The sequence below is a fragment of the Protopterus annectens genome, chromosome 13.part0 (genome assembly GCF_019279795.1).
Source record: "Protopterus annectens isolate FY-2018-M chromosome 13.part0, PAN1.0, whole genome shotgun sequence".
Classification (NCBI taxonomy): Eukaryota; Metazoa; Chordata; order Ceratodontiformes; family Protopteridae; genus Protopterus; species Protopterus annectens.
This window is the reverse complement of record NC_056747.1, coordinates 783,811,627-783,834,046: the sequence shown is the minus strand read 5'-3', so window position 1 is coordinate 783,834,046 and position 22,420 is coordinate 783,811,627. Positions and strand designations below refer to the sequence as shown.

Genomic DNA, 22,420 nt, shown 5'->3' with positions numbered 1-22,420 from the left:
GGCTCTGAACTGGTAGTGACTGGCTCCCAGCCTGAAGCGGAGAAACCTCCTGGAGCGTCTGTGCATTTTGATATGGTAGTACGCATCCTGAAGGTCTATTGAGCGCATCCAATTGTCCTGACACAAGAAGGGTAGAATGGACTGTAGCGTGACCATCCGGAATTTTGTTTTCTTCACATACTTGTTTAGCTTGCTGAGATCCAGCATTGGTCTCCAGTCCCCTGTTTTTTTTGGTACCAAAAAGAATTTGAAGTAGATTCCGGATCCTTTCTTGTCTGCTGGGACTGGCTGGATAGCTCTGACAGCAGCTTTGATATTTCTAACGCTGCTTGTTCCCTTAGACTGGGTGGAACGTCTGGAAGGGATCCTTTGGGTTGGGATGGGATGTGAATAAAGGGGATTTTGTAACTCTCTGATATGACAGACTGTACCCATTTGTCTTGAGTGAGGGAATGTCAGGCTTTTGGGTACAGCGATAATCTTCCCCTGACTACCTCCGAAGGTGGACAGCCAGGCAGCTCCTCAGGGCTGCTGGAAGGGTTCAGAGAAAGTCTCTCTGCTACCCTGGTTTTGCGGACCACCTCTGCCCCTAGGGCGGCGTCTGTTGTTGTTCCCCCCTCTGCCTCTAGAGGGGAATCGACTGTGCGCCAGATGAGACTCCTTGTGGTTTACGGAACGAACCCCCCCCCCCCCCTGACCTTTGGGATAAGAGTCTGGAAGGGGTAGAAAAACGGACTCACACAGCAGAGAGTCTTACCATCCTGCTCGCACCTAGTCATAGCATCCTTCACCTGAGGTCCAAACAACGGTGAGCCAAAGGGGGAATTGGTGAAGGACGCCTTGAAAGGGTTCGCAAAATTGGAAAGGTGCATCCAGGCGTGGCATCGTAAAGCTACACCTGTGCCTGCAGCCCTACTCACCCCATCAGCCGCATACGAGATAAGCCGCATGGAGGAGTTGCCAATCGAATTCAGGGTTGCCAACTGGGAGTTCATTTTGTCTTGGAACCCCCTCAGCTGTTGGATCCTGCATAGCATCACCCATATCCTTGAGTAAATCCCTCTGGAGACGGATGAAGTGACACAAGTAGTTCAGCGACCGCATGGCAAAGGTCGCTGAGGAAAACATCCGCTTACCGTACCTGTCCATGGTCCTGGACTCATTAGGAGGATGGACAGGTACCGAAGGATAGGCTAATTCCTTCTTAGTGGCTGCGGCCACCACCATGGCATCAACAGAGACACCTTTAGATAAGAACTGTCTCTTTAAGGGCAGTAATACATTTTGACGGCCTCCTTGGGGTAGGTTCCACCGAATCAGGGGCTGTCCAAGCATTCCTTGCCACCACTTCCATGAGGAGAGACTTTTGGGACTTCCTGAACCACATCTTTCCTCCCCTCCGAGCCTTGGGATAAGGTCTCGAGGGAAGCGAAAAACGGGCCCCAATGGCAGACAAAGTCTTATCCTCCTGCTCACATCTAGTGAGTGTGTCTTTCACCTTGCGACACAAGAGAGAGGACCCATCGAATGGAGCGTCGGTGAAGGAAGACTTGAACGCCTCTGCAAAGTGACAAGCGCACCCAGGCTTGCCTCCTAAGGGCTACGCCCGAACTCGCTGCCCTACCCGCCCCCTCAGCTGCATACGATATGAGCCACATGGACGAGTTAACAATGGATGAAAGGGTAGACAGCTGGGTGTTGACAGACTGCATCAATGCAACAGACAAGTTACCCGACAGGATATCTCCCAACTCCTTTATGAGATCCCTTTGGAGCCTCGTAAAGTGACAAATAATTCAGCGAAGGCAGGGTAAAGGTACACTTCCAGTACCTATCCATGCTCCTGGACTCCTTGTTAGGAGGATGGATAGAAGTAGATGCCTCTGCCACATCTTGCTGGGTGGCAGACGCCACCACCATAGCATCAACCGGAACTCCCTTGGTAAAAAAACTCCTTGCCAAAGGGTTCGGAAAAAAACTTGTTGGGGCAAGAAGGAACTGGCTCCAGAGTCAGGGTGTTCCCACACCCTTCGACAAATAAGGTCCAGTAACTCATCGAAGGGTGGAGACACCCAGGAGGTGAAGGGTTGGGCTCCTAAAGCCTTGAGAAAGACAGACTCCTCCGCAGAAGGGGTTTTGGATGGCCAGTCGCCCCTCTGTCTCAAGATTTCCAGGATATCGGAGAATGAGATCAGAGGACTGCATCGGGGACCCTTCCGCATCATCGAGGTCGGTGTCCGAGGTGACAAGACTAATCTGGGGAGTCTATGTGCTTCCTCTTGCACAATTTTTTCCTGGGGGGCTCTTCAGGCACGAACTCTGAAGGCTCCTTGGAAAACGGGGGATCAGACAAGGAGGAATCCTCAGACCTACGAGCCGTGCTATCCGAACACAGGGGGGCACCAGAAGCTCTAACCGCCGTATCTAGGGAAGGAGTTGCAGACTCAGGTGAAGTCACTAGAGACTTAGCCAGCGCGCTACTCTTAGCGTCGAAGGCAGGCCCACCAGAATCTGAGGAGAGGCCAGTCCCTGAGACCATGACCGGTGTCGGGGTTCCCCTAGCCGATGCTCTAAAAGGAAGACTCGTAGCTGAAAGCAGAAGCCCTGACGAATCCCCCTCGGGCCCGGCTGAGGACACCAGAGAACCGAAACCTCTGGAAGCACAGAAAGGGTTGGAGCTGAAGATTGTGCAGACAGACTAGCAGTGGGTCTCGGGACAGACTCAAGGACTTCACCAGACTCTGCGAAATGCGACTCAGATGTCACCAAGGTTGTCGGAGGAGGTGGAAACGGTATTGAAAGGGCTGGCTCCGGGGCCGACTGGGCCGGAACCGAAAATAATTTAGATAAGACAGGTGACTGGTGGAGCCTCTGGACCACCCTATCTACATCAGAATCTGAAAGCCTGGAGGAAACGGATGGGGTCTGAGGAACTTTTTCTATCGGCTCCGAAAGGATTGGGGCCGAAGCAGACTACCAAAATAGAGATCCCCTTTGGCGCCAACGGTTCAGGAGCCAACGAAACAGACCGCAGAGCAGAAACTCTCCTGCGGCTCAGTGACCAATGGAGCCGGAGACCCAGATTTAGACCATCTATCCTGCGGCTCCGAAATCAGTGGAGCCGATAAAGGGGACAGAGTACCTGATCTCACATCCCGAGACTCCAAAAACAGTGGAGCCGAGGAGGGAGACCCAGATTAAGATCCTCTATCCTACAGCTCCGAGGCCAGTGGAGCCTAGGAAGGGGACACAGGCTTAGCTCTTTTAGCAAGCGGCTCCAACGGACTTGTCGGAGCCGAAGACTTCTTTTGTTTCAATGTCGAGGAAGGAGAAGAGGTCAAAGCTTCCTCAAAGGCTGGTTTGATCAGACCCTTCAAGATGAGCTTATTCTTTCTCTTGTGTAGGACACGAGAGGAGAAAGCATGGCAAACACTGCAAGATTCTTGCAAGTGTTTAGCCCCTAAATAAACACAGATGGCGTGGCCATCTGTCAATGACATCTTGTAATTGCATTTCTAACATTTTTTAAAGACCGATGGCTTATGTTCCTTTTCTTTGCTAGACATACCTCACTGTAACCCACTCAAAACACACGAGGAAAGGCGGGGGGGGGCTCCAACTTAAACGCTCTACAAGAGATAGGGCAAAGGCCCTGTAACTAAAACAGGCCTAGCCTGCCAAACAGAAGGGATTACCACAACAATTCAAAAAGACAGTCACTCACAATGGAAATACCAACAAGATAGCTATTAAAATAGCTGTTGAGTATAAATTCTGAAGCTAATTGCTTAAAAGCGACCAAAAGGCCAAAAAAAAAGGGTACTTAGCCACAGCCAAGTCGAGACGAAGTCGTTACTCTAGGAGCGGCAAACGAGATCTGGGAGTTTGGGCGTGGTGCATCCTGGGATAAGGGGGTTGGCCCAGCCAAAAAGAGACTTCGTGCTAGTGTATCGGCCGAGTCGGAGCAGAGAATCGGCTCTGAGCCCATCAGTTATGAATATAGGCGACATAGGATCGCATTACATCCAAGGGTACTACTACAAACTTCAGTAAAAAAAAAATAAAGTTTGAAATTACTGGAAGTGAGCAGATAGCTTACGTAGCATCTGTAACAACGAATTCAAGAGAACAGAGTATAATTTAAAAGAGAACCAGTAAATTTCCTTCTTTAAGGCTAAGTTGATATTTTCTGAAATCATACCAGCTGTTTTTCACATCCGAGAGAGAAACTAAGAACAGACTGCAATCTGTAAGTGGGAGCACAGCCTGTAATTCAATTTAGCATTGGTAAACGATAGTTATATACTTAATGTTAAATCCATGTTGTCTAATGGGTTGGTGGATCTGACCGCAAAGCTTTAATGGAACAGACTATTCTCCTACCCATAATTCCCTAGGGTCAACTTCAGATGCTCAGTTTGCCCCCTTATTCTGTAATATGAGAAAATACCACCCAAGGGGACGCCTCTCAATAAAGAACGCCTTAAATTAGACAATTCCAAAATGTTGGGAGAGTTGGTCAGTCACGAAATACCAGTGTACAGAACAGGAATACCCAATCACCTGGAAAACGTAGGTGATATTCTGGAAAGAGGTACATGGGAAGGAGTTTGAAGCAGACAGACGGGATTTAACTTTATAGCATGTACACCACTTATATGCATTGTCCATTTTCATCTGTTCAAACACGGGGGACAAAATTCCAAGCTGTCAAAATTGTTAGCATCAAGGATGGGCAGAGTATGGTAGAACCAAAAGGAGGAATGTGATCTGGATTGATTGTCTGGCATAGTGAGGCAAATAACTGCCAAGGTGGCAGTGGCACGAAAGTAGTAAATACTTTTGTTAAAGGCTGAAGTAGAGACTGCTCTGGCTGTATATGCTTTGTTTGCCCAAGGGTAAATAAGACGTTATGTACTCACCATAACGTTCCATCCGAGTAGGTGGCTTCATTTGTCTGCAACCTGTGGGGTCTTGGATCCGAGCCGGCAACTATTCATACAGCTATGGATCCGAGCTCCTAGCTACTCCCCTCAACCAGATCTAGTTTGCCGCTCTAAACTGTGTCCGCGGGATTGCGAGCTCCTGGCGATTTCTTATAGATAAGTGAAGTTTCAGTCTATTTCCCCCTAGATTAATCAGTGCGAGTGTGCTAGGTTATCTTTAGCCTTTTAACTTGAATTTTTAGTTTTTTACCCTCCCCTCGCTGGTCAGTGAGTGCTTGCGTGTGATTGCGTTTGGGGCCTACTGTGTTTTTGTAGCCCTAGTTTAGGCATGGCAGAGGCCCCTAAACCTATTTTTTCTAAATGCACCGAGTGTGGCCATAAGTTCTCTCTGGCAGATGGCTACACTCTGTGTGTTCGGTGCCTTGGGGTTGAACACCTGTCCTCTGGCTGTACCATTTGTGCAGCGTTCAACCCCAGAGGACTGAAAGAGCGGAGGTCGAAGCTGATTCTGGCGGGACTTTTGCACCCCGGATTCGGCTGCGGCCTCCGCTCCTCCTGTGGCACCTCAGCCTGTGGAGGTAGCCACTCCTGCCCCCCCTTCCCCCAGCCGGGATTCAAACTCCCACTAAAGCGCCGGAGTACAGGGAGGCCAGGAGGGAAAAACGGAGGGAGAAGCACCACAAGCGGAGGGCCGAGGCCTCCGCTTCGGCCCCCCCGACGGAGCGGGTTTCTCCCTCCATGGCCTCCAGGTCTCCTCCTCGGCTCCGAACTCCTTGCTTCTCCCCGGGACCCGAGGAGGAAACCCGATCTCAGTAGAGGTCATCGAGGCAGCATTCCAGGCCTGCCTCGTTGGCCTCTTAGAGATCAACCTACAGCCTGTCTGACGCAGACTTGGAACGGATGATGAGGAGGTTCCATCCAGGCCCAGCTGCAGATGGGAGTGCTCTTGCCTACCCCCCCCCCTTTTCAGGTCGGAGCTCGACACCTTTCTTTGTTCCGATTGCTCCTTCTCCAAACAGCTTCCAGGGTTCGGAGCGCTCTGAGCAGGGCAGCGGAGCCAGGGGTGGGTAGGCGCCGACACTGAGTACTTCGGATCCGACCCTGTCATCGAGTTTGTCGGATCCGAACTCTCGGAGCAGTGGGGGGAGCTTTGAATCTGAGGGATTCACTGTGCCTTCGGCTCCATCCAGGTCGGAGCACACTGGTCCCTCGGATCAGACTGTCTCAGCGCCGGTTCCGATACCTTCATCGGATCTGAGGGGAGTAGACTTTTGGAACCCAGGGACAGCGGCTCCCCCTCGGCCTTCAATGCAGTGAAGAGGGCTCTGTCGAGAGCATCCGGACCCCCACCCTTGTCTCCGCTCTGCACTCCCTCTCTGCTGGGTCAGGCTCCCATCACCCGGCCACAGGGACGGCCTGCTTCGATGTCCCAGGTTGCTCCATTGGAACAGGAGGTTTGCTGGTGAGACCTCCTCTGACAGCCCCCCCGAGGAAGTGCCTTGCAAGCAAAAGTGTAAGAGGAGGCACGTGGACTCCCCAGAGTCCTTAACAGAGGACATGGACTTGGATGAAGGGGAAGGCTCCCCAAGGTCACCCCTTGAGGATATCTCCTTTGGAGACATCATGGAAATGCTCAGGATCAGGGCAGGGTTGTCTGCCCCCAAGGCTTCTTCCGACGAGTCTGTGTTCCTGGAGGCATTCGAAGCAGGCCCGTCTACCTCTTGGGTGTCCCCTCCAGCCGACACCCTGATGGACCTTACCGCCAGGGCGTGGAAGGAGCCGGACACTGTAGAGCCAGTTCCTAAATGCCTGGATAGGATCTTGAGTCTTCCCCCCCGTAGACTGGTCACACTGGAGCAAGGGTCCCCCAGCAGATGCCATGTTGATGGCGGCAGCCACTAAGAGGTAACTAGCTCAGGAGAGTCCCTCAGTCCATCCACCGAGCAAGGAGTCCCGCTCGATGGATCGCCTTGGGAAGCGGGTATTTAGTTGAGCAACCTTCTCAGTAAGGTCCCTGAACTACATGGCACATGTCATCAGGATGCAGCGAGATCTTATTAAAGAATACGCTGCCCCCCCCACCCCCCCAGAGTCCATGTCGGCGGAGGACAAGCAGTTGTACTCCACTCGTATGGCCACTCTTAGATCTTATGGCCACTCTTAGATCTATTTCCAACACCTCTATGCAGCTGTTGTCCCACGCTACTGAGGGAGCAGCTAGAGCTAGCGGAGCGGGCTTAGTTTTGAGACACCAGGCCTGGCTCCGACATTGTGACTTCGCGGAGCCCTTTAAGGCATTCTTTGCGAATGCCCCCTTTGACAGTTCTGCCTTGTTTGGCAAGCCCGTTCGCGAGACACTTGTCCAGAGCGAGAAGGACGGGAAGACGTTGTCTGCCGGAGTCCGCTTCTCTGTTCCGCAGAGGTCCTTCTTCAAGAACCAAAAGGGACAGAAGATGTGGTTCCAGAAATCTCAACACTCCCAACCTGCTCCGGACAACCAGTCCTTCCGTGGTAGAGGACAGCTGGATGCTTCGTATCATATCCAGAGGTTACAAAATCCCAATGCAGCATGTCCCCAGACTCAGAAACCTCCCCGATGTACCACCCGCTCAGAGGGAGGCTGCAGCCGCAGAAATCCAGCAGCTGTTAGAGAAAAGAGCCATCCAACGCGTCCCCCCAGACCAGCTCGGATTAGGGTTTTACTCCAGGTTCTTTCTGGTGCCAGAAAAGATGGGGGACTTAAGACCAATTCTAGACCTTTCCCTCCTGAACCTGTCGGTAACCAAGGAAAAATTCCGAATGGACACTTCAATCCATTCTCCCCCTCTTGCGGGAGAACGACTGAATGCGCTCAATAAACCAAGGATGCGTACTACCACATTTTAATGAACAGACTATCCAGGAGATTTCTCCGCTTCGGGCTGGGAGCCAGCCACTATCAGTTCAGGGTCCTTCCCTTTGGCCTCACCATAGCCCCCAGGGTGTTCACCAAAGTTTTAGCAGTGATAGCAGGCCCACCTGAGACTCCAGGGAATGCAGGTCTTCCCGTACCTGGACTACTGGCTCCTGACTGCCCCAAGGCATCTACTCTGCTCAGCCAGAGACTTTTCTTTGCCTAGCCCCCCAGTTAGGCATTACGATCAATACGGACAAATCTCTCTTGCTCCGACACAAGTGATAGACTTCATAGAGGCCAGATTAGATACGCGAAGTCTGCGAGCCTATCTCACTCCGGAACGACTACAGAATTTGAGGTTACATGTGCGGGCCATCCTCCAGTCAAACACCACCTGCGGAATTGGTCCTGAGGGCACTGGGCTCTATGGCAGCGGCAATTACACTCCTTCCATGCGCTCGCCAAAACATGAGGGTACTTACAGTGGACCCTTCAGGTACAATGGTCCTTTCAGCTTCTTCCTCTCAATCACACTATCAGCAAGGCTTGCAGGAGGGCCCTGTTATGGTGGCTTCATTCTCCAGACCTCCATACAGGTCGCCCCCTTCTGCGCTCCACCTCCTCTCATCACGGTGACCACGGACGCTTCTTGCCTCGGGTGGGGGGGTATTGCTCAGGCAGAACAGTCAAAGGCACATGGACACAGACCTCCCTGCATATCAATGTTCTGGAGATGAGGGCAGTGCTGTTGGCGTTGCAAGCACTTCACAACCTTCTTCCCGTAGGAACTATTGCGATACAAACTGACAACATGTCATTGTCTGGTATATCAACAAACAGGGGGGAACCAGGTCTTACCCTCTCTGCAGAGAAGCCATGATAGTGTGGGAATGGGCGATTTCCACCAACCGCTTTCTGATCGCAACACACATTCCGGGTCGGTCCAACATTCTGGCGGAAAAACTCAGCCACACTATACTTTCCCCTTATGAGTTGTTTCAACTCCTGAGTGGCAAAGCTGATTTTTGCAAAATGGGGGCAACCCTGCTGCGATCTTTTTGCCTCTCCCTCAAATACGAAATGCGACTTCTTCGCCCAGATTCCCCCACCAGGGGAATCCCCGAGAGACGCTCTAGTGCATGCTTGGCTGCCCGGTCTACTTTATGCCTATCCTCCTCTACCCCTGATGCTAAAGATGTTACAGAAAGCCACTCTATTGGGGAGCAAAATGATCATTGCCCCATTCTGGCCTCAACAAACTTGGTTCCCTTACCTGTGGTCCCACTTGGCGAATCCTCCCTGGATTCTGGATCCCAGCCCAGATCTGATCTCCCACCCATCAGGCTTACCGAACTCGAATCTGGACAACCTAGCTTGGCTGCTCCAGTTCCACTCTTAACGAGGACTCCCGGTATCTCTTCACCAGTCAAAGTCATCTTGGTGGCAGCTCATAAACCTTCCACCAGGAAGATTTACCGCAGTAAATGGAAGTGCTTCTCCGTCTGGGCGGAAAAACATAATCTGGACCCCTTCACTGCTCCGCTAACGTCCATTTTGGACTTCCTTACTGGACTTTTTCAGCAAGGGGCTAGCTGTTCGACAGTCAACGTACAATTGGCAGCAATCTCCCATTACCACATAGCACACAAGACAGGTCCTTTGTCAGCTAAATTGTGTAAAACCTTCCTCAAGGGTACTTTTCTGCTCAGGCCCCCTATCAAAGAAGCCATACCACCTTGGGACCTAGCGCTAGTTCTTCAAGCCTTGACTGAGTCTCCCTTTGAACCACCTCTGCCTTGGCTGATCTTAAATACGTGTCTTGGAAAACAGCATTCCTGGCAGCAATCACTTCTACGAAGAGAGTTTCGGAACTTCAAGCTCTTTCCGTAAACCCCCCGGACTTGGTTTTTCATCAGGATAGAATGTACCTCAGGACCAATCCGTCCTTTCTACCCAAGGTGGCCTCAGAAACCAATAGCAATCAGTCCATTAATCTTCCTGTTTTCTTCCCTCATTATCAAAATAAAGGAGAATACAAGCTGCATTCATTAGATGTGCACAGGCAGCTGCGTTTCTATATTCATTGGACTGCTGGTCAAAGACAATCTGATCAGCTGTTCATTTCCTTTGCCAAATTCAATTTAGGTAAAGCCGTTTCGAAGGTCACCTTATCACACTGGATTTCCCAATGTATCCTTCTAGCTTATGAGACTTTTGGGAAGCCCGCACCTCAAAGGGTTCGTGCACATTCCACTCGCACCATTTCTACTTATACTGCATTCAGATCTACAGACCCCTTGGATATTTGCTCGGCATCCTCTTGGGCCTAATCTCATACCTTTATTAACCACTACAAACTGGACGTCATCTCCAGAGGGAGAGCATCCTTTGGCTCCGCAGTGCTCCGGAACATCCTTCCATGATGGCCGCCCAAGATTCAGGTAGCTAGGGACTCTGTCCCACAGGTTGCAGACAAATGAAGTCCCTTACTCCAGATTAAGAAGTTATGTACTCACCATAACGTTCCATCTGAGTAGGTGGCTTCATTTGTCTGCAACCACCCCCCCCCTCCTTCCCCCTGGCCTCCAGAAGAGTTAGATGTTGGTACTTTTCCTGCCTTTTCCTGTTGGAATACCTTTTCAGGTATATAGGAGGGCAAACTTGATCTGAGGTAATTTGGGGTTGGCAAGGGATTATGGGTGAGGGGAGGAGCTAGGAGCTCGGCTCTATAGCTGTATAAATAGTTGCCGGCTCGGATCCAAAACCCCACAGGTTGCAGACAAATGAGGTCCCTACTCCAGATTTCTTGTTATATACAAAGAAAATGCAAACCAAGACATTTGGATAAGGTAACTTTAGAAACTGCCTTCTCCAACTTTGGCTTTGAAAAGGAAACCATTCATCATCCTTTCTAAAATCTCTTGTGCTGTGGACATAGAATCCGCTGTCTGAACATCTAATGTGTAGTTTGTGTTTTTTGTTTGAGCACCTTGTAAAGACATACTGGTAAATCCAGAGATTTACGTTAGATTTAGATGTTGCCTTAGCACTAAAAGGCAGGTTACTTCTAATGCAAACTTCTCTGTTTAACTCTAGATAATGGAGCTTTGAAGAGAGAACTTCTAGAAATCTCGAATTTCAGTACCAAGAGCCCAAGAAGCCGGATCCACATAATAGCAAAAGTTTAAAAGCACAAATTTCAAAATCTCGAATACCGGAGCTTTTGAATTTCACGCTTCAAAAGTTCCGCTATGGTTGTGTATTCAGGTTTATGTTAAGGAGTTTAGGTAAGGGCTGTGATGTGCACGCGCAAAGAGAAAGTAGCTTGTGTGTTGTTTTGTGTGTTTGTATAAGGTGCGACCCTGGAGTGAATATTTAAGTAGGGATATGTGTGTGTGTGTGTGGGGGGGGGGGGGGGGCGGCACAGCCCCTCCTATGGGGGAGCAGGGGGGCCTGCTCCCAGTTTCATGTAGTAGAGCGATTGTGTCTATGTGGTGGATGTGTGTGTATGTAGTAAAACTGGAATTCAAAACCTTCGGTATTCGAGGTTTTGAATTTCAAGGTTTTAAGTTTTCGTTTTGTGGATTCAACTTCTTCAGCTAGAGATACTGACATATGAGATTTCAGTACTTCGAGCTTCTGAAGTGAATCTATACATCTATGCACATTATATATATATATATATATATATATATATATATATATATATATATATATAAATATATATATATATTTATATCGGGTGGTGCAGTGGTTAATGCTGTCACCTCACATCAAGAGGTTCTCTGGTTCGATTCTCGGCTGGGGCGCCTTCTGTGTGGAGTTTACATGTTCTCCCTGTGTTCGCGTGGGTTTCCTCCGGGTACTCTGGTTTCCTCCCACATTCCAAAGACATGCATCTGGAGCATTTCACAACGGGCCTCCGCTGAAAACAGGCTCTGTGGAACCTAGTCGGACTTTCCCGGTCAACAAATGTAACTATATATGAATAGTGTATTGTATAATGTATATATATGAAGTTATGTTCTTACCATAACGTTCCATGTGAATTGTTCATCTTGCCTTTGTTCTTACCCATGGCTTCGGAGCCAATCCTCTGCTCCGAGACGGCCACGTCTTCAGCTCTGCATCTTGAGAAAGCTCAAGGCACAGTCCTATCCCATAATCCCCTAGTGCTAATCCTCAGATGTAGTTTGCTAACACCAGAAGATAACAATGCGACCTAGGCGCTCGCAGTAAATTAAAGATAAGGGGCACCAATGACCTAAATACCTAGGTACTGAGCAGTGTACCCTGACAACAGAAGAAGCCAGAGACTGAAAGGAAGGTGTTGAAGACAAGCTGAACTGGAATCCAAATCATCCCGTTCTCCGAAAAAACATAGGCCAGGGGATGGAGGGTGGGTAGTAAGAACAAAGGCGAGATGAACAATTAACATGGAAGGTTATGGTAAGAACATAACTTCTTTATGTGAAATTGTTCAATCTCGCCGTTTGAACTTACGCATGGGTAGTGTCCCTAGCTCCTTTACCCTGGGTGGCTCATGGGAGAACATTCCTGAGGACCGTGGAACCAAAGGAGGCCCTATCTTTGGAGTTCTTGTCCAACTTATAATGGAGAATGAAGGTATGAGGCTTCGCCCAGGTTGCTGCCGCACAAATAGTATCCAACGGCAAACTGGCTGCATGGGCTAGAGATGTGGCCATCGCCCTGGTAGAATGAGCCTTGGGTTGAAAAGGTAATTGCTGTTTCGTCTGCGAATAGATAAATTTAATACAATCTGTTAGCCATTTAGACAAGGTAACTTTCCTAACCGCCATACCTTTTCTTTGGTCAGCAAAGGATATAAATAGCTGGTCTGATTTTCTGTCATCTTTTGTCCTTTGCAAATAAAACCTGAGTTGTCTGTGGACGTCTAATTTATGCAGCATATATTCCAACTTGTCAGTGTCATTTTTGAAAAAGGTGGGAAGTTCGATGGATTGGTTAATATTCGAAAGTGAACAAACTTTTGGGAGAAGAGACAGATTGGTGCGCAATGTCACTATCTGAGTGGAAGATCAAGTAGGGAGGTTGAACCGATAGCGAGTGTAGTTCCAAAATTCTACGAGCAGAGGTGATAGCCACCAAGAATAAGGTTTTCCATGACACAAACTTGAGAGGCTGTGGAGGCTGGTTCAAAGGGGGGTAACCAACTGGGATAAAATTAGGTTAAGATTCCAAGGAGCAACTGGGTTACAAATGGTAGGACGGAGGTGGAAAGTGCCTTTCATAAATGCCTTGCATAGTCTGTGGGACATGATGGAAGAATTTCTTTCACCCACATGAAAGTTCGGTATGGCCGCCAGTTGGACTCTGATTGTGGACGATGATGCTCCTTCCTCAAAGATCTTAGACAAACTCCAAAATTTTGTGCACTGGTGCTTCTGTTGGATCTAATCCTTGTTGTAATGCCCAATAAGAAAAACGTTTCCACTTGCTCCGGTAAGTCTTTGTAGAGAATGGTTTCAGAGAGGAAACAATTAAGCGTTTAACCGCAGGGGACAAAAGGCTTGACCTGGCTAGGATGGGAAGAGGAGCAGCCAAGCTGTCAATTTCAGGGTCTGCAGGGATGGATGAGGGGCTCCTGACGCATGGGTCAAAACGTCTGGAACTGGGTCCAGAATCCATGGCTGCACGATTTGATGGGCCTGAAGAAAGGGGAACCAGATCTGTCGAAGCCAGAATGGGGCTATTAGAATTATGGTCCTTTCCAGACGTTTGGCTTTCTGTAGAAACCTGGGGATTAACAGAATGGGTGGAAAAGTATAAGAGACTCGGGGGGCCAATAGTGAACCAGTGAATCTCTGGGGACGCTCCCTGGTGGAAGGAGAAGGGCAAAGTAGCTTCTGCATTTGGCATTCATCGCCGATGCAAAAAGGTCGCAGCAAGGCTGGCCCCACTTGCGGAATATCGCTTCCACCACTTGAGATTTCAGAGACCACTCGTGGGGTAACAGGACGGCTCTGCTGAACCTGTCTGCAATTACGTTGGACGTCCCGGGAATGTGCGTTGCTATCAGAAAGCGTCCGATGGAGACAGCCCATTGCCAGATCCTTAGGGCCTCTCTGCATAGCGGATAAGATCTTGTTCCTCCCAGTTTGTTGATGTACCAGACCACTGACTGGTCTGTCTGGACTGCCACTGTTCGAGGTAAGACACTGTGAAAGTGTTGCAACGCTAAAAACACTGCTCTTAGCTCTAGGGCATTGATGTGCAGTTTGCATTCTGTTCTGGACCATTGACCTTGGACAGTCTTTCCCTGGAACAACCCCCCCCCCCCCCGATCAGGGAAGTGTCCATGGTTATTGTCGCTATCGGAGTTGGTAGGGTAAAAAGCCGACCCTGTGTCAGGTCTTGAGATAACATCCACCATCGCAGAAGATGCTTGCAGCAGGATGTGATCAGAATTTCGTGTGACAACAGCAGGTGCTGATAGGACCATTGGGCGAACAGTAACCATTGAAGGATCCTCATGTGCATTCTTCCTAGAGGGACTGCAACAAGTGCAGCTGACATTAATCCCAGGACTTTCAAAACCTGTTCTGCTGTTGCTTTTGTCTTTTGAAGGAGTACTGCAATCTGCTCCCTTAGTTTTGAAACCCTTTCTGCTGGGAGCCTGACCCTGACCAAAGTGGTGTCCAGTTCTGCCCCTATAAATGAGATGCGCTGTGATGGCGATAAGGTAGATTTTTCAAAATTGATTGTAATGCCAAGACGGGAACAAAGACTGTGTAATCTCTTGCTTGGAGAAGATGATACTCGGTGGTGGCGGAGAGGAGCCAGTCGTCTAGATACGGAAACACCCGGAATCCTTGTTGTCTCAAGTGAGACACTACTACTGACATACACTTGGTGAACACCATGGGGGCTGAGGCGAGGCCAAACGGCAGAGCTCGAAACTGAAAGCGACTACCTCCCAGCTGGAAGCGCAGGAATCTCCTGGACGGTCTGGCCATCTTTATGTGGTAGTACGCGTCCTTGAGATCTATAGAGCACATCCAGTCTCCTTCCTGCAGAAAAGGAAGGATTGACTGTAGCGTGACCATCCGAAACTTCTCCTTCACTACGAAGGCGTTTAGTTTGCAGAGATCCAGAATTGGTCTCCAGTCCCTTGTCTCCTTTGGAACTAAAAAAAAACCTTGAGTAAGCTCAGGATCCTATTTGGTCTGCCGGGACTGTTTGGATGGCTCTTTTTCTGAGCAGCTTTTGGATCTCTAAGGCTGCCTGATTCCGCAGAATGGGTGGAATGTCTGGGAATCTTTTGGTGGTAGGGGGAACGTTTATAAATTTTATGTTGTAACCTCTGGTAATTATACTTTGTACCCAAGAATCTGAAGTTAAATTTCGCCAGGCCAATGGGTACAAAGTTAAGTGTCCCCTGACTGCCTCCAGAGCAGGACAGTCGGGCCTCCTCTCAGGAGTGGTGGAAGGGCTTGCCAGAGAAGGTATCTGTCGCCCTGGTTTTGCAGACCCCCTCTGCCGCTTGGTCGGCGCCTTCCATTCCTTCCACCGCCTCTGCAAGGGGCATTATCACTCTGTGTGGACTGAAAGGAACCCTGTGTCTTACGGAACCACATCTTTCCGCCTCTTCGCCCTTTGGGGTATGGTCTGGAAGGGACGGAAAAACAGACTCCTACAGCAGGTAGGGTCTTCCCTTCTTGCTCACACCTAGTGAGGGTCTCCTTTACTTTGGGGCCAAAAAGAGAGGCACCATCAAACGGGACGTTAGTAAAGGAAGACTTGAAGGATTACGCAAAGGAGCACAGCCGCAGCCAGGATAGTCTCCCAAGTGCAATCGATGAAGCTGCCGCTCTACTCGCACCTTCAGCCGCATACGAAATGAGCCTCATGGAGGAGTTGACTACAGAATTAAGGGTATTAAGTTGTGCTGTCACTTTCTCAGTAACAGCAGCATCTGTTCGACCCTGGAGAGTATCTCCGAGTTCCTTGAGGAGATCCCTCCGTAAACGCATAAAATGCGTCAAGTAGTTTAGTGATCGCATGGAAAAAGTCGCAGAACAGAAAACGCACTTCCCATATCTGTCCATCGTCCAAGAATCCCAATTAGGAGGAGGGACAGCGGAAGAGGACTCTGACATGTCTTTTAGTGGCTGCCACCAACACCATAGTATCCACTGGAACACCCTTGGTATGAAAACTCTTGTCCTGGGGGGCTGTTATAAATTTATTCAGTCTGCTGGGAACTGGGTCCACCGTGTCAGGTGTCTCCCAAGCCCTACGAGCTATCAAGTCCATAAGTTCGTCAAAGGGAGGGGTCACCCAGGAGGTAGAAGGTAGAGCCCCGAATGCCTTCAGCAATACTGATTCGTCCGCCGAAGGGTTAAGTGGCTGCCAATCTCCCCTCTCTTTTAGGATTTCCAGGATGTCCGCAAAGGAGACATCCTTAGAGGGGGACAGTGGGGACCCTTCTGCTTCATCTAAATCTGTATCTGATGCAAGAGATTCCTGTGGGGAATCTATGTGCCTCCTCTTGCACAGTCTACCTTGGTACTTCAGATAGAATTCTGGAGAAGCGTCCGAGGAACCGGGAGCACCCGCTGGGGGCAGCTGAGGCATTGGGTCTCGACGCTTTGTAGGAGCCGAGGATACAGAAGTCGAACGTTGGTCCTTAGGGGGAGGAGAAGAAGAATCCGATGAGATGCGTCTGTTTCGACAAGACCTTCCTCATGGTTTTGAAGGCACCTGTACCCAGATCCGAGGACCTCCCTGGTTCCGAGAAACCAGGAACAATCCTCGATATCGGGGGTCTGGGAGGACGGTGCCGAACTAATCTGAGCAGAGGCTCCTAGTTGGTACCGACAGCTCGGTTCAACTGTCTGCCCCGGAACCCAGGAATGATGGTAGACTCCGGGACCCCTCGATCCGTTATGAGGGTGTCGAGGTCAACGGTACCGAAAGCACGGCTGTAGGCTTCTGTATCGAGGGTTCTACCATCATCGGAACTTCGACTCTCGGCTCTGAAGACTCGACAGGTCTCAGAGGAAGAGCAGTAGATGACCCAGGGAGGGCTTAGAGTTTTGAAGCCAGCTGGGACGAAACTTCGATCAATTTGGAAAGGGCCGAGTTCTCCATTAACTTCTGTATCACTCGATCCACATCCGAATCAGTTAAGGGTCTCGAAGAGAGGGTCGAAGTAGTCACCGAGCGTAGGATCGATGGCGGCGGAACCTTCGAAACCGGCTCCAAGACCGGAGTCTCTATCAAAGATATACATTCGACAGCCGACTCCGAAGTCTGTGGAGCCGGTGTCAGAATCTTAATGGAGGTGCTCGGAGCCGAAGACTTTGCCTCCAACACTCTCGAAGACTTGGACCCCTTCGAACACTTTGATACCAATTCAGCCTTGTCAAGGGCCTCCTGAAACTCTGGTTTTAACAAACCCCTGTCTACTAACTTCCTGTGCCTCTCCATCATGACCCTCCCACTAAAGGAATGACAAATAGAACAGTCATGTAAGTGGAGAGAGCCAAGACAGTAGATGCAGGAAGAGTGGTCATCTGTGATGGACATTTTTTGTCCGCACTGACATTTCTTGAAAGCTGATTTTTGTTTCTCAGACATGCAATACTCCGAAGATATATATATATATATATATATATATATATATATATATATATATATATATATATATATAGATATATATATATATATATATATATATGTGTATATATAGATAGATATATAGATAGATATATATATGTATGTATATAGATATATATATATATATATATATATATATATATATATATATAGATATATAAAATAACAGACAGGATAATAGGCCTAAATATTGCCTTTAGCGAAAACTTTATAAAAAAATAATAATAATAATAATCCCACTACAACTACACTAGTAAAAGACTAATATTTTGCTATCAACTATCTGTACTAAATTAAAGGTAAGCTAGACAGAACTTCAAAAAACTGAAAAAAAAGCTTTACTGGCCTGAGCTTCTGTGATGCATCTGCTGTCGCGGCAAACTAGATCTGAGGATTAGCACTAGGGGATTATGGGATAGGACTGTGCCTCGAGCTTTCTCAAGATGCAGAGCTGAAGAAGTGGCCGTCTCGGAGCAGAGGATCGGCTCCGAACCCATGCGCAAGAACAAACGGCGAGATTGAACAATTTCATATATATACACACATATATACATAAATATATATAAATATACATAAATATATATATATATATATATATATATATATATATATATATATATATATATATATATATATATATACACATATATATAAAACTTCTAATATAAAAACTGTGTAGTAAATAAAACTCACAGGCACCAAACCGAACAGTTCTATTAAGCTTTCGCTCTTATTAGATGAAAGAAGCTCTTTCATCTAATAACAGCGAAAGCTTAACAAGAACTGCTGCGAGTTTTATTTACTACACAGTTTTATATTAGAAGTTTTATATATTTTCTCTTCTGAAGCACGTTTTTTGTTTAATCTATATATATATATATATATATATATATATATATATATATATATATATATATATACACATACATATACATATATATATATGTACACACACACATACACACTATACATATACATATATATATATATATATATATACACACACATACACACTATACATTATATATATATATATATATATATATATATATATATATACACATATAAATATATATGTATTCATATATAGTGTGTGTAGCGAGAGAGCGGGCGAGACAGCGGGCGAGATGTGTACACATACGCACACATTTACATGTATATGTGCGAGCGTACACATACTAAAAGGCAATACACATACTAAAAAGGCAAGAGGTCCAAGGCCTTACCTTTTAAACTAAAACTCAAAGGCTACAATTGTATAAAGCTTCAGTAATGCCAAGGAAATACATTGAGAAAAATTCACAGTACGAGAGGAGGTTCATTAGATTACAACCCACTGCTGGAGAGTGCTCTGCACAGATCTGTACAATTCAAAAGGCAAACAAGATCACAGAATCTTTGGTAGGGAAGCAGTCAGAGCTTTAGGTCTGAAAAAGCTGTGAAGTTGGCACCAAGGTCAGATCCAACAACCCCCATATGTTTGAAAGGACAAAAACAATGGCTCCTTAATTTTAGGTTAACTGTGGGTGCAGCTGTCAGTTTGGGCCAACTGATACTATCTGCAGGGCTAAACTCATTAAAGATGTACATAGCTGTGCATTTGTTCTCAATTAACAGGTTAACAATTGTAGTTTGAGGGTTTTCATTAAAATCTTGAAAAATGTGTCTGCTTCAAATGGCAGACGCAACCTGCCAAACTATGTGCATGGGGGTGGGGGGCTGTGCATGCTGGCACCACACATTTGAGGTACAACTACAACTTCATGTGTAGCCTGAGCAGGACAGGCATGAGGATGCAAGATGTCATGTAACTCAAAGCTCTTAACTCCCTGGCTATGAGGCATCTCCACATGATCTTTAGAAAGTACAGAGACAGGGGAAAGACATTAGTGTAGGTAGGAAGGCCTTTTGAAGGCACGAGTCCAAAACCGTCCCCAGAAAGAGTCTCGGTAGAGAGTTCTGTGTTTTATTTGGGCCGATTTGTATTGAACCCAGGAAGGTCAAGAAATTCTGGTAAACACCAGATCCGAGTGGATGTTTGAAAGACTACTGGCCCATATAAGAATCATCTAGGCAGTGATAGATTTGGACTCCTGTGATCTTGTAAAAGGCGAGCAAAGGGGCTAAACACTTTGTGAAGACCCTAGGTGCAATAGACATGCCAAAGGGCAGAGCAGAAAACTGATAGTGACTGGTACCTGCTCTAAAGTGTAAAAAGCTTCTGTGTGATTTCTATATGGGAATGTGCAAGTCGGAGTCTTGGATCCAGGGTGACCAATGAAGGCCTGTGGGACTATCATGGGTAAAAAGCTTTTGAAAAGTTAGCATTTTGAATTTTGGAACAAACAGGAAAAAGAGCAGACAGGTCTAGAATGGGATGCCAAGAGCCTTCCTTTCGGGGAACAAGGACTAGCCTGGAGTAAAAACCCTTTCCTTTTTGGTGTTCTAGAAGTGGTTCCACTGAGCGCTGTAAAAACAAATTCTGAATATGGCAAACTGCCTCTGTCTTTTGATTCGTGAGAATGTCTGGATAGGCAGAGTGCTTTAGTGGTTTTTTGAAAATCAGACTAACCATTTGAATAATGCTTAGAGTCCACATGCCCAAAGTGATGAGATAACAGCTTTCCTTGAAAAAGGGTGGTTCTAGTCTTGTGGGGGGGAGGGAAGAAGGAACAGACTGGGAATGACTAGTCATTGCTGCTTTCTAGCAGAAGCCCGTGACCTAGGCTTCCCTTGCCAGAAAGGTCTGAAGTCCACTGCTTGGGTTTTTGTCATATGTCCTTGCCCTTTGTGGCCTTCTCTGCCTGGTTTTGGATTGGCAAGGAAAGTACCAATGTTTAGAGGGGTAGTTCCTACTAAATCAAGGAGGCTGAACCTGAAGGAAGTCTAACATTTTGCATCGATTTAGATTCATCTTCCATCTTTAAGAACAGCCGTAGCTTGAAGAGGAAATCCTTGCCCAGAGGGGAATCCAAACTATTTAATTTAACATTCTCAGGGAAGGATTTTTCTCTTAGCCATGCATGTCTAACAGAACCAGTAGCTGCAGCCCGACAAAGCTTCCACAGCATCACAGCTGTAGTATAAGGAAGGCCTAGCAACTTCAGAGCTAGACTAAGGTCCAGTAATTCTTTGGAAAGATTCTTGTCCTCAATGGTTTTAAATTTTTGGATCAACTGATACAGAATGGTCAGCTGGTACTTTGTGGTATGGTTAAGGGCCCCTCATAGCTAAGATGGCAGAGGGGTAACCTTTTGCCAAACCTAGCAAAAACCCTACTTTTCATCAGGGGGCTTTCGGAGAGGGGGGGGGGCAGATCTTTGGGTCCTGAGATCACAACCCCTGCATCAGCAAAGTGGTTGGTATATGTTTTACACAAGTTCAGTATGGCCTGGTTTGTGATGGGATGGAGGAAGGGGTTCTGGATTCAAAGAAGAATCCAAGAAAACACTACAACCTCAAACTGGAGGAATGGCAAGAGACTTGTGCTCTGGCAGGTAAAGGAATTCCCTAATCCGCTTTGAATTATGGTAACCCTGGGCTTCCATCTGGAAATGCCCCTCACAGTTTGAAGAATTTCTGTAAAAGGAAATATCACTGGGCAAGGAGAAGCCAGGTTTTCCACAAAATCTGACTCCTCAAAGGAAGTCAGGTAGGGTCCATCAAAATTACACTTCCCCTGGTCAGAATCTTCAGCCAATTCAAAAAGATCAAAAAGGACTTCTGGAAAAGGGTCCATTTTTCTTTCCTTGGGGAAGACTCGAAAGGGAGTTTCCTGGATCTGAACAGGGAAATTAAATCAACTAGTTAACCAAATCCTGTGCCCAAGAGCCGGTAGAAGTTCTTTTTGGGGTAGCACTTGGCTTGGGACTAAGCACGTCTAATTCTGATGCCAGCAAGCCACGAATTGCTACAGAAAGCAGTGTGCCACAGTGCCTAGATTTTGTTCATTGGGTTGCCAGTAAACATTACTTTGATGCAGTTTTATCAGCCATTATGACCTGGAAGTGCAGTCTCTCTGCAATCACAGTCAGCCTCCTGGCACACAGTGGTTATGCAAGGTTGTACATGGGGAATGGATATCACCACTCCAGAGCCAGAACACTGAAACCTACACAGAACTGGCACAGCCGATGTATCATAGCTTGTCCACTTTTCTTCCTGTTGTGCACTGTCCCTGTATTTCTAGAGCCACTATACTATGTGCTTGCTCTGATCAAGAAAGAAAAAGTCCCTCCACTGAAGAGTTACAAACGCCCCTTGGTCCAGTAAGGTCCAAATAGCTTAAAAGCTCAACAGAAAAAAAAAAGTGTGCTGAAACAAAAGCACAGGTTCATGAAACGACAGCCAATTACCCCTCAAGATAATAGAAGCTATGACACTGCTTTGGTTAATGTCCTGCAGGCAGTTGAGCATGTTCGCCAAGTCTTGCACCAGAACTAGAAAGTCCAAAATCTAAAACCTGTACAATGCCAGAAAAGATCACAGCAGGAAGTACTGTCTTAAACTGGGTGTTTTTAAGCTCTGATTTTAAACCTGCCTGAAAAGAACCAAGTGACTGTTCATTTTTTGCTGCAAGGTTAAAGTGAAGCTTCCATAAGCTGCTCTTTGTATATAACATTATTGTGATTGTCCTTTGAAGGGGACACAAGTCTCCATGGAGAGAACTTGGACAGCCTTTGAAAAAATTCCAGAAGAACTTGCAACCAATTAACTTCCAAATTAATCATACGGCAGGACTAATCCCTACAACAGTAAGGTGTTACAGGATTTCCCAACTGTATGGGCCAGCATTGAGAAGTTAGCATCCTCTCCGCTCAGTTCTTGAAAACTGAAGCTTACAATCAAGATCTTGACTTTGATGCAGCAGAACTTTGGGATCATAACCACTTCCCCAAATGCACCAAAAGGAAAT

General features: G+C 47.4%; 1 protein-coding gene across 2 annotated transcripts in view; it reads right to left on the bottom strand.

Annotated features, from left to right (window-relative positions):
• The window catches only part of LOC122787663 (DNA topoisomerase 2-alpha-like), a 1,447,528-nt gene that overhangs the window by 841,092 nt on the left and 584,016 nt on the right, over positions 1 to 22,420 (bottom strand). The window lies entirely within an intron of this gene.